The sequence below is a fragment of the Phascolarctos cinereus genome, unplaced genomic scaffold (assembly GCF_003287225.1).
Source record: "Phascolarctos cinereus isolate Bilbo 61053 unplaced genomic scaffold, phaCin_HiC Scaffold_726;HRSCAF=1367, whole genome shotgun sequence".
In the NCBI taxonomy this organism is placed as follows: Eukaryota; Metazoa; Chordata; class Mammalia; order Diprotodontia; family Phascolarctidae; genus Phascolarctos; species Phascolarctos cinereus.
The window spans coordinates 102,994,144-103,006,830 of record NW_027556098.1 but is presented as its reverse complement, the minus strand read 5'-3'; positions in this window follow the sequence as shown (position 1 = coordinate 103,006,830).

Sequence of the window (12,687 nt, the reverse complement as noted above, 5' to 3'; positions counted from 1 at the left end):
GATTTCCAGGGGGGCACTGAGTAATTTTTTTTTGAAAAGGGGGTGGTAGACCAAATAATTTTGGGAACCGATGCTGTAAACTAAGGTCCATTCCACATAATATCAAGTTGACCTAACAACTTGAACCAATCAAATTTAACATTTCAGTTATGATGGTAGAAGTTTTGGGTTCCACATTAGGAATATTGAAAAAAAGAGAGAGAGATGAATACTAAATAACCATTTGGTGTACCTTGGAAATTTCATATTACCAAGAGGACAGCGTGCCTTGATTTCAGACAACTGGTAGAAATTCTTTCTTTTGTTTTTACATTTCCTTCATTTTTGAAAATGTGCTTTTCTCTTCCTTACCCAATGAGCCATCCTGTGTAATAAAGAATTTTTAGAAAGACATGTTAACCAAGTCCAACATTATATACAATATTCCACACCTCAAAGAGTGGAAGAAGTTGCTTTTCTTGACCCTCCCCCAGGTCCAAACTTCTTTGTCATCATTGTAATCCCATGGACCACAAACTGTTCAGCCATTCCTCAAGTGATGGGCATTTATTTTGTTTCCAGTTCGTTGCTAACACACATGCGCACGTGCACACATACATGTGTGCACATACACACACATTCACACACACATACACACACAGTGCTGCTATGAATATTATAGTGTCTAGAAGACTTTTCTTTCCCTCTTTAACATCCTTGTGTAGACACCTAGGTAACAGTTCTTTCAATATAAAGATCCCCAGAATAGAGAAGAGAAACTCATCAAATTGCTATTGCTTGACAGAAATATCCTTCAAGAACATGTAACTTCTTTTACTCTAATTCTGTGCTCACCAAGCAACCTTCTGAACTGAAATTTTGTCTCATGGATAGATCTGCCCATTAGGTGGGGGTGCCTTGTGCAAAGTTGTGAGGCCAAACATACCGCTTACTCTAAACTAACTGACATTTGAATTTTAAAGTCAGACTCCAGTGTGAGGTTAGTATTAATTGACTCTCTAGAACCTGACCATTCTTGGGTGAACTGGTTAAAATGAGGTTCTAGGGGCAGCTAGGTGGCACGATGGATAGAGCACCGGCCCTTGAGTCAGGAGGACCTGAGTTCGGATCCAGTCTCAGACACTAATATTTCCTAGCTGTGTGACTCTGAGGTTCTGAATTTGCAAACTTAAGGATCAGACCTGAGATAACCCCACCCACCAAAATGCAGACACCTGAAGCCATCAGATTTGGAGCTGGAAAGGACTTTAGAGATCATCTAGCCCAATAGTCTCATTTTGTTCTTTCTTTAGGGAAAAAAAGGTTTTATTGATGCTTTTTAAAACATAGCTATTATTTCTCAATTCTGTTTCTCTCTCTCTGTCTCTGTGTCTCTTTTCTTCTCTTCTCTCTCTGTCTGTCTCTCACAGACTAAAATCCTGTCTTTTCAATAAAGAAGTATAGCTAAGCAAAACAAATTGACATGTCTGACATGCTGATGCCTTATTCACATCCAGAGTTAAAAAGTGGAAAAGTGCACACTCTCTAGAGTCAAAGAATGCAAGTTCCAATCCCTCCCCTAATTCTTACTGCTTGTATGACCTTGAGCAAGTCATTTAACTAATCTGGGCCTCAGTTTCCAAGTCAGTAAAATGAGGGGGTTGGAGAAGGGCCCTTCTAGCTCTAGACCTCAGATCCTATGAGCCTGTGACTTCTGTGCCAAGAGGAAGGAGGTAGTCCTTAGCCATTAGTCATTAGGTAGTCATTAGTCCTCTGGAGTCAAGACAATACCCTGATTTTTTGAGATGAGGAAATTTGGTTCTAGAAATATGAAATAACTTGCCCAAGGCCATATTGGCAGTTATTAGCAGAGCCCAGCCTGAAAAACCTAGCACCTATGCTATCTGTTTTTTAACCTTTGCTCTCTTTCAAAGTCTTGTTATGCTACTTAATTTCATCCCTCTTGTTCTTTTACAGAAATAAAAAAAAAACAATTGTGCCCTTTTTTGGTGGTAATTGTAACTCTTCTGTCTGCCATCCTTCTCTGGCTTTCACTTCTTTACTGGGGAGGTAGAAGTCAGTGCCTTAGAAAGCATCCATTTTCATTTCCTCATTAGAGTCCTTCACTCCTCCTGGGACTCTCTCCTCAATGCTTCTTTGTTTTCTGTTTAACCCTTGGGATTTAGATGCTTTCTTGTGTGACTCTTGGAAAGGCTCCCATTTTTCATGTGCTTCCCTTTCCTCCTTCAAATCCCTCCATAAAACTCACTTCTTTCATTTTGCTTCCCAGCATTGACCTTCTCCCCAGCCACATCAACTCAACTCAATGTCTTACTGTTATTCAGTGTTTTGTTTATGTCTAACTCAGACAGTAAACGCCTTGGGGCTGGGTTTTCATTCTCGGAGTTCCATGCTTTGCAAATGCCATATGCACTTACCACACTCTATAAATAATAAATAATCAGACAGAAGAATTGGTAAACTGATGCCAGATCACTGATTAGCATAAGTACTCAACTCAGAAAGACTTGTGGCTGCTGCTGACACAAAACCTTTCTTTCCAAGAAAAATAGGGGAGTGAAATGGAGCCTGGAAAAGATATCAGAGTTTCATGGTTGCATTTCAATTTAGATTAAGTAGCAGGATTGCTACTTGCATAGCAGCAGATGCTCAGGGCTCTTTCACTGCTATGTCTTGAAGGAACTTCCCTGTCAAGGAATAGAATGGCACTTGGGTCTACTATGTACATCCTTGGAATAGTTCTTTGACTACAGCTAAAACTTTCTCTTTTCCCCCCTGGATTTCTGGATTCTCTGGAGGTAGTAGGCTATAGAGAAACTAATTAATCCAGAGGAATTTCCAAATTCTTCAGTAACCACACTCCTCAGCTTATTGGCCCCTAGAAAAAGTCATTTTGACATAGATGTCCTGTGTACAGGAATGTGGGGATGGGGAGGTAAAGAGATAGCAAGGAGGCAAACATAAGGAGACGGGGACATTACAGCTCAACATTTTAATACTGATATATTTTCTGGTACAGTGACCCTACTAGTTTATTTACTAAAAAATATTTGTTGATTGATTAAATGATTAAAGGAGTGACTTTAACTATCCAGAACTTATCTCCTATAGTCTCATTTATCTAGAACAGTGGGGGTTCCAAAGTTGGGGTTGTGGGCAACTGGAGGGACATGCTCAGACCTCAAAAATGGCTGTCTTGTAGGGTTAATGAATCATAGGGTAGGAACATGGGTCTCATCCTACCCTTTCTGCCATAGCATAGAGTGGAGCTTAACTCTAACACAACCACACCTATGCTCTACCCCACTCCCTTTACTTATGAGCGTCCAATTTCTCTTCTGAGCTGGGTGTCTCTTCATGGAAGTTATATCTTAACCTCTACCCAGCCACCCCTAGCCAGCACCTATGCAAGTGCCGTTGGGGAAATTCTCTCCCACCCAAAAATAACTGGTAAATAAGATCTCTCCCTCCTGTCCCACATACCAGTTTTGTTTTGGGTGGATCAGAATGAGTGGCACAGGATGAAGGAGGCAGAGATTGGTAGTGATCCTTATCACAAATCTCATTATCTCTGTCCCCTCTTCCAAACTTACCTATTACTACTGACAAGGGAACCCCCGTCTTTCTAATCACTCAGGACCAAAAAGGTACCAGCGTTGACTCTTCACTTGCCATATCCAATCCATTGCTAAATCTTGTCATTTCTACCTCCATGGGGACTTTCATGCCTTTTCCTTTTCTTTTCTCTCCAATCACACAGCCACCACCCTAGTTCTGGTCCTAATCTCCTTTCTCATGGACTATTACAATAACTTCCTATTGGTCTCTCCGTACCAACTCTCTCCCCTGTCCAATACAGCCTCCACGCCACTGCAAAAGTGATTCTTCAAAGCGTAGGTCTAACCATATCATTCCTCTACTCAATAAACTCTAGGGGCTCCCTAATGGACAATAGGATTTAATATTATTTAATCTTTCACCCTTTAACATTTTTCTTTTTCTGTGTTTTTATAATGTATATAATTGTGACAATATATGCTTAAATTTTATTTATTTATTATTAAAAGGTATTCATGATCAAAAAGCTTGGAGACCATTTATCTAAAATATGGTTGAAAAAAAAGTAAATAAATAGGGCAACTCAGTGACCAGAATAAATGTCACAAACTTCACAAACTAAATTTAACTCAATTACTTTAAGGATTCAACTAGATGTCTACAGTTTTAAGAAGTTTATATATTTGTTTTCTAAGCTCTTAGTACATTAGAAGCTTTCAAATGGAAGTGGGAAAAGGCCTTATAGCAGGCAGGCACAATGATATCAGTAAGTCATGGTGTAGTGAGTGGGAAGGACATCAGAAAGCCTGGATTTGACTGACTGCTATTTATGACCTTTGCGACCAGTTATGTTCTTTGGCCCTCAGTTTCTTCAGGTTTAAAATTGGGGGAGGGAGGTTGGATTAGATGATTTCTAAGGTTCTTTTCCATTCTAATAAATGACCACTGACAGTCTGACAGGAATGGAAACAAAATCTATATGAAGCTGATAAAAGAACTCAAAAAGCACAGCAGTTTGGGAACAATTAGTTTAGGGGTCAAAAGTCCCACTGGCATTTGAGAAGGTAGCTGTGGACATGTTACTTCGAGCTACTTCTCTCTTCTCCCTTCAAAGTAAAGGCATTCCTGGGCATACACAAGGAAGCCTATCCTTTGTAAGTGGGTAAAGCAGTTGTTTTCTAAGAGTCCATGTCCATGAATAGGTACACGGTAGGATGAGAGCCCAGGTTTGAACCTTTCTTTAATAAGTTGTAGTCTGGGTGCTAGCTATTACCTACTTCCAGATATTTCCCTGGGGAGTCCCTCCACCAAGGGATACCTGGTCCCCTCTAGATGAGACCTCTAGTCCTTCATTAAGTTGTCTTATTCCCAATAGTAATTCCCCTATGTCTATTTGTGGCTCATGGAAACCTGCCTCTCCCTTGAATAGGGATTCCTGCTTTTCTGTGCCAAAAAGGAATCCTCTAGAATACATATCATATAAATAATAGTACTACATTATTCCGATCTAGGAAAAGCCATCTCTTCATTTTCCATCAGGTGGTACTCCTCTTGACTTGTCCATCCTGTTCCAGAAATCTCTTTATCCTTTAAGATAACCTCAGCCTTAGAACTCACAGTTCAGAAGTACTCTCTGCTCCTGAGGTCCTTCCCCCTGACTGAAGGATCAATATAAGGAGAGAAGCCTCATTTAAGGAGAGTACACAGACCAGCCATCTCTTCATTTCCCACCAGGCTGGACTCTACTGAGCATCTCCATTATGTCCCATGCCCAGTGTCTTCTTTTCCTCACCCACACCCTCTTTTCAGCTTCCTTTTATATGTTGTTTTCCTTGACTTTCTTTTTGCTTGCATTTATATTCCTAATACTTAGCACAGTACCCGGCACTCAGTGCTTATTAAATGACTAGGCATTTGTCTTTTTATTTCCTCAATAGACTGGTAGTGACAATGGTCATGCTTTATTCTCAGTTTATAATTGTCCATACTTCAATCACTGGGAGCTGAAATTCTGAACGCTGACCTCACCTGGCATACCTCACAAAGCTAAGGGTATGTGTTCATCCAGCATAGAGGGGCAGATTTGCCAGATATATCATTGATGATCCTTGGTAATTTGCCTATACTCTTCCAGTGGGGGTTAGATGAACACATCCACCTACACAAATCCTACACAAGATTTAAGGTCCCACTTAAGCCTCATCCTCTTTGTGAAATATTTCCTAACCACTTCACCCCACAGGACTCCAACCCTCCTCAGAAATGTTATCTCCACCACTCACTTGGTGATTATCACAAGATAATGTGATCTTATGACATTGTATGATTGCCATTAGATTGTTTGTGTCTTGTTTCCCCAGCTAAACTCTAAGTTCTGTGTAAAAAAGTTTGAGAGACATAGTTTCTGGGTTATTAATTATTTTATTAATCATGTTAGCAATAATTAATCAAAAGGGATCAGTAACACTCTTGAATTCCAAAAGACTCCTCATGGAACCCACTCAATGCTTATATGCCCTGGGAAGACTGGGTGTTCCTGAGGGTGGCAATCAACTCTGATTGGTTAGCAATTAATTAGAAGAATGAATATTATATAATTCTAATGAGAGTCTGGGTTGGGGTGGGACTCTGATCACTCAGTTATGGTCAAAGAGATTATCCAGGGGTGGGGAACTTATGGCCTAGAGGTCACATGTGGCCCTCTAGGCCCTCAAGTGTGGCTCTTTGACCAATTTGTTCTGTGAAGTTTGGATTCAGTCAAAGGGCTTCACTTGAGGACCTAGAGAGGCCACATGTGGCCTTAAGGCTACAGGTTTCCATACCTGATCTAGACAAAAGGGTCTCCTCTGCTCAGACCTGGTGGAGTGGAGCACAATGGGCTTGAATTCACTTTAAATTCTTTGTAAGGTTCTCTAGTTGGGTGAGGCAATGATTCCCACTTGGGATTGAAAGGTATGTACCCCAGGAATCTGGACAATTTCATCCACCAACAATGTCCTTCAGATGCTGGCTTAGCCTAGTAGAGAATGAGGATCTAGGGAGAAAAACCTGGATCTTCCCAATAATTGGTTATTTAATAATTTCTCTCAGGTCTTTGAGCACAGGAGCTATAACTTATTCTCTGTATCTGCTACAACATCAGCACAGTCCTACGCTTGCTGAGTTCTCAGGAAAGATATTTTAATTTCATTCTTGATATCTTCTGTTTTTATGCTATAGTCATTTCCAGATATACTTTATTCTCTTCCCCCCCTCCCTACCCTCCCACCTCATACTTTCTCCAACTGAACCCTCCTTTGTAATAAAGAAAAGCAGGCAAAACTGAAAAAAAAAACTTTACTACATCTGATAGCATATGCTTTACTCTACTCTTTCCTTCCTCCTCCCCATCGCCACCTCTTTACTGAGAAGAGTTAAGTATATTTTATCATTTGACCTCTGGCACCAAGATTGGTCATCACAATTCATCTGCCTTTAGTGTCTTTTATTTTCATTACTGTAATCATCATGTATCATGTTCTTTGGGTCTACTTACTTCGTTTTATATCAGTGTGTATGTGTTTCCCTGGATTTGGAATCTAAGCACCAAGCACCTTGAGGAGGCAGCATGGCAAAATGTAGAAAACACCAGTTCAAGAGTCAGAGGACTAGGGTCAAATCCTGCTCTTATACCTACTGCCCAGGTGACTGTTTGCTAGTCATTTAACTTCCCTGGTTCTCAGTTTTCTCAGCTGTAAAATGAGGAGGTTGGACTAGATAGTTTCTAGGGTCCTTTCCAGCTCTCCATCTGAGTCTATGTTCTCAGTTCTTCACATCTGTCACTTTATACAGTACAAGAGTATTCTAGATTCGGGGCAGAGCCAAGATGGTGGAGTAGAAGCAATGACTTGCTTGAGCTGTCTCTCAAACCCCTTGTCATATCTGTAATAAATGACCCTAAACAAATTCTAGAGCAGCAGAATCCACAAAAAGACAGAGTGAAACAAATTTCCAGCCCAAGACAACCTGGATGGTTGATTGGAAAGGTCTATTGCACCGGGCTGGGAGAAGAGTGCAGTTCAGCAAGGGTACACAGGCGAAAACCAGGCCTCAGTGAACCTGGAGCAGGCCTCAGGGGACTGGATCACAAATAGCTGTGGCAGTTTCCAGACTTCTCAACCCACATACACCAAAGACAACTTAGAAGGTCAGTAGGAAAGATCTGTGACTTCAGTGAGAAGCTTGGTCCCAGCCACAGTCCCAGGACGGCGGCTACTTCTGGAGCTCAGCTCACAGATGGAGGGGGAATCTAGTGGCTGATCATAGGGGGATTGCAGGGATCTTTTTGCTGGTGCTGAGGCAGGAATCTCTTGCTTTGCCCATGCTTATATTTGGGTCACAGGCCTGGGTGGTGATCCTGGGGCAAGGAGGAGCACTGGCATGGTGGAGCTTGTAGTGGCAGTGAAGAGAGAATCCTCCTCACAGTTCCAAGGCAGAAAAGAATGTTTGTGGTCACTCATAGACCAGAGTACAGGCCAAGAAAGGAGTAAACACCTTGCCCTTGATCACACTACCTTGGGAGAACTGAAAATTTACAGGTGCCTAGAAGTATCTCTGAAAAAGGTGCACAAAACCCCTGAAGTTTGGGACAGTATATTCTCCAAACTGGAAGCAGACCCCTACCTTAACAAAGAGTTTAAAACTCAAGTAATTGGCTGGGAACATGAGTAAACTGCGGATAAAAACAGTCAGACCATAGAATCTTTCTTTGGTGACAAAGAAGATCAAAACATACAACCAGAAGAAGACAACAAAGTCAAAGCTCCTACATACAAAGCCTCCAAGAAAAATATGAATCAGTCCCAGGGCATGGAAGAACTCAAAAAGGATTATGAGAAGCAAGTAAGAGAAGAAGTAGAGGAAAAACTGGGAAGAGAAATGAGAGTGATGTAAGAAAATCATGAAAAACAATTCAACAGCTTGCTAAAGGAGACCCAAAAATATACTGAAGAAAATAACACCTTAAAAAAATAGCCTAACCCAAATGGCAAAAGAGGTCCAAAAAGCCAATGAGAAGAAGAATGCCTTCAAAAGCAGAACTGGCCAAATAGAAAAGGAAGTCCAAAAGCTCACTGAAGAAAATACTTCCTTAAAAATTAGAATGGGGCAAATGCAAGCTAATGACTTGATGAGAAACCAACAAATTGTAAAACAAAACCAAAAGAATGAAAAAAATAGAAGACAATGTGAAATATCTCACTGGAAAAACAACTGACCTAGAAAATAGATCCCGGAGAGATAATTTAAAAATTATTATTGATAAAAAAAAAAGAGCCTAGACACCATCTTTCAAGCAATTATCAAGGAAAACTGCCCTGATATTCTAGAACCAGAGGGTAAAATAGAAATTGAAAGAACTCACCAATCACCTCCTGAAAGAGATCCCCAAAGGAAAATTCCTAGGAATATCGTAGCCAAATTCCAGAGTTCCCAGGTCAAGGAGAAAATATTGCAAGCAGCCAGAAAGAAACAAATAAAGTATTATGGAAACATAATCATGATAACACAAGATTTAGCAACTTGTATATTAAGGGACAGGAGGGCTTGGAATATAATATTCCAGAGGTCAAAGGAGATAGCCAAGAATCACCTACCCAGAAAAACTGAGTATAATCCTTCAGAGGAAAAATAGACATTCAGTGAAATAGAGGACTTTCAAGCACTCTTGGTGAAAAGACCAGAGCTGAATAGAAAATTTAACTTTCAAATACAAGACTCAAGAGAAGCATGAAGAGGTAAACAGAAAAGAGAAATCATAAGGGACTTATTAAGGTTGAACTGTTTACATTCCTACATGGAAAGATGATGTTTGTAACTCATGAGACTTTTATCAGTATTAGGGTAGTTGGAGGGAAAAAAATTATATGTATAGATAGATAAATAGAGGGCACAGGGTGAGTTGAAGATGAAGGGGTGATATCTGGAGAATAAAATTAAGGGGTTAGAGAGGATTATACTGGGAGAAGGAGAAAGGGAGAGGTAGAACGGGGTAAATTATCTCACATAAAACAGACAAGAAAAGGCTTTTACAGTGGAAAGGAAGCAAGGGAAAGTGAGAGGGAATGAATGACTCTTATTCTCATCAGATTTGGCTTAAGGAGGGAATAACATACACACTCAATTGGGTATGGAAATCTATCTTACCCTACAGGAAAATGGGAGGTGGGAGAGGATAAGAGAGCAGGGATATGATAAAGGGGAGGGCAGATTGGGGGAGGAGGTAATCAGAAGCAAACACTTCTGAGGAGGGACAGGGTCAAAAGAGAGAATAGAATGAATGGGGGGTGGGATAGAATGAAGGGAAATATAGTAAGTTTTTCACAACATGACTACTATGAAAGTGTCTTGCATGACGACACATGTATAACCTGTATCGAGTTGCTTGCCTTCTCAATGAGTCTGGGTGGGGAGGGAGGAAGGGAGAAAATTTGGAACCCAAAGTTTTAAAAATAAATGTTAAAAATTGTTTTCACATGCAACTGGAAAATAAGACATATAGGCAATGCGGTATAGAAATCTATTCTGCCCTACAGGAAAATAGAAGGGGAAGGGGATTAGAGAAGAGGGGGAGACAGAAGGGAGGGAGACATAAGGGAGGGCAGATTAGGGGAAGGGGTATTCAGAATGTATGTCATCTTGGGGTGGGGGAGGGATGACATGTGGAGAAAATTTGGAACTCAAAATCTTGTGGAAGTGAATGTTGAAAACTAAAATTAAATAAACTAATAAAAGAAAAAAGAATATTCTATTACATTGCATATCAATCAGTCAACACTGAAGAACTTCAATCAACTAAATGATTACCCATGATTCTAAAGAACTGATGAAGAATGCTGCCCATCTCATGACAGAAAGATGATGGACAAATATGGAGAATTAGAAATGCATTTTTGGACATGGTCAACGTGGGTATTTTTTTTTGTTTGACTATGCTTATATGATACAGGGCTCCTTCCTTCCCTTCCTTCCTTCTTTTCTACCTTGCTCTTTCTTCTTTCTTTCTTTCTTTTCCTTTCCTTTCCTTTTTTTTTCTTTCTTTAAAGTGGGTGGGTGAAGTTATAAAAAAGAAACAAAAATCAGTCAACATGCATTTATTAAATACCTGTTAGATGTTTGTTGGAGATACAAAAAGAAAAGCAAAATAGCCTTAGCTTTCAAGGAGCTTACGGTCTCATGGACACTGTGTCCATATCTAGGTGTGTAGACAACAACTACCAGGTAACCTTGATGTCCTTGGAAGGGGCAGAGCAGTAGTAGCTGGAAGACCAAGAAAAGCCTTCTGCCAAAGGTGGTGGTGCATAAGTATAGTCTTGAAGGAAACCAGGGACTCTAAGAGATTAGGAGGGAGACAATCAGTGCAAAGTCATGGAGACAGGGGATGGAAAGTCATATAGAAATAAATATACTGTAATTTGTTTTGCAATTGCCCAATTAATGGGTACTGAATTTATTTCCAGTTTTTTGCTCCTACAAAAAAATTACTATAAATATTTGGGGTCTATATAGGACTTTTTAAAAAAATCTCCTTCAGGTATATGCCTAGTAGTAGGATCACTGTGTTAAAGGGTATGAAAAGTCTGGCGACTGTTCTTTCATGATTTTAAATTGTTTTCTAGAGCAGTTGGACCAATTCACTGCTCCATCAACAGTGTGTCTGCCTTCCCATAGCCTTTCCTATATTGACTATTTATCTTATCATCTTTGCTAACTTGCTATGTATGAGGCATGACCTCAAGAGTTCTTTCAAAGTACATTTCTCCTATCATTTCACAAAATTTTATATTGCTTGATTGATTACCCTTAACATGAATAAGAAAAATTTAAGCAGAACTGAAAACCTTAACCAACAGTTTTACTAATTTAACCAATAAGGGGACAGGATGTATATAGAGTTCTTCTTTCTCTATGTTTGTTTCCAAAGTCTCTTTAAAACGTATCTTTGGCCTTCTTACATCTCTGATTTGAGGACGTAGGGGAAATCTGCTTTAGAAAGGAGCCATTATGCTTTCCCAATTGCTCTTATTGGAATGACAGCCAATATCTAGATGGAGAAGAATATCTTGGTATAATTTGGAAAGAGTACTTGGCATGAGAGAATAAGGATTTGAATCCCAGATGTGCTTCTTATATTATCGTGGCTAGGTCATTTCCCCTTTCTTCACCTCAATCTTTACATACATAAAATGAGAGGATTGGACTGTATTGGACTGGTTCTTAACTTGGTATTCATAGACTGCCCCCTACCGTACTCCCAAGAGGTTCATGGACAAATTTCAGGGAATCCAGGAACTTGGGTTGGGAAAAAAAATTACTTCTTTATTTTTACTAACCTCTATTTGAAATCCAGCATTTCCTTCAACTATGGATTAAAAACAATAACAACAACACATTATTCTAGGAAGAGGGTCCATGGGCTTGACCAACCTGCCTGAGGGCTCCATGACACAACAAAGGTTGAGAACTCCTGAACTAAATGATCTCTAGCATCTTTTCCAACCCTAAATCTTTGATCCTCCCACAAGTTCATATATCCCTACAAGAAAAAAATACAGACTTTTCTCACAAAGGCTTTGCTCAATCTGGTCTATTCGTAACCTCTTTAAAATATGATGTGATTTTAAAGCTGATGATAGGTATCACATGGAAATCCTGGAACCAAAATCCAATTTGTTCACTGGAAAGGTACAGCTGGAATAGCTGTGGCATAAACTTTTCTCACTGAAACTCAAAAGACTCAAGCCTGGCACATGCAGAATAGTTTCAGAGATGACTGTTTGGCCTCAGCAACTCATCCCCATTTTGGCACTTCTGCCTAACCTGCCCCCATGCCAACACAAATCCAGGTCTCATGATGAGATCAATATTTTTCCACTTGGAAATAAGTAAATCACCAGGTCTTCCAAATGAAGAAAGAAAGATTGCTATTAAGAGACAGTGTGGTATAGAAGGGAAAATGATGTCTTAATTTTCCAAGTCTGAAAACTAAGCCAATTACATTAACTTTGATTCCTGGCAAAACTGTAGACCAGGTTACAGAAGGGAAATTTTGTGGATATTTAGAAAAAGAATAAGTGGCTTCTTCAAGAGCAA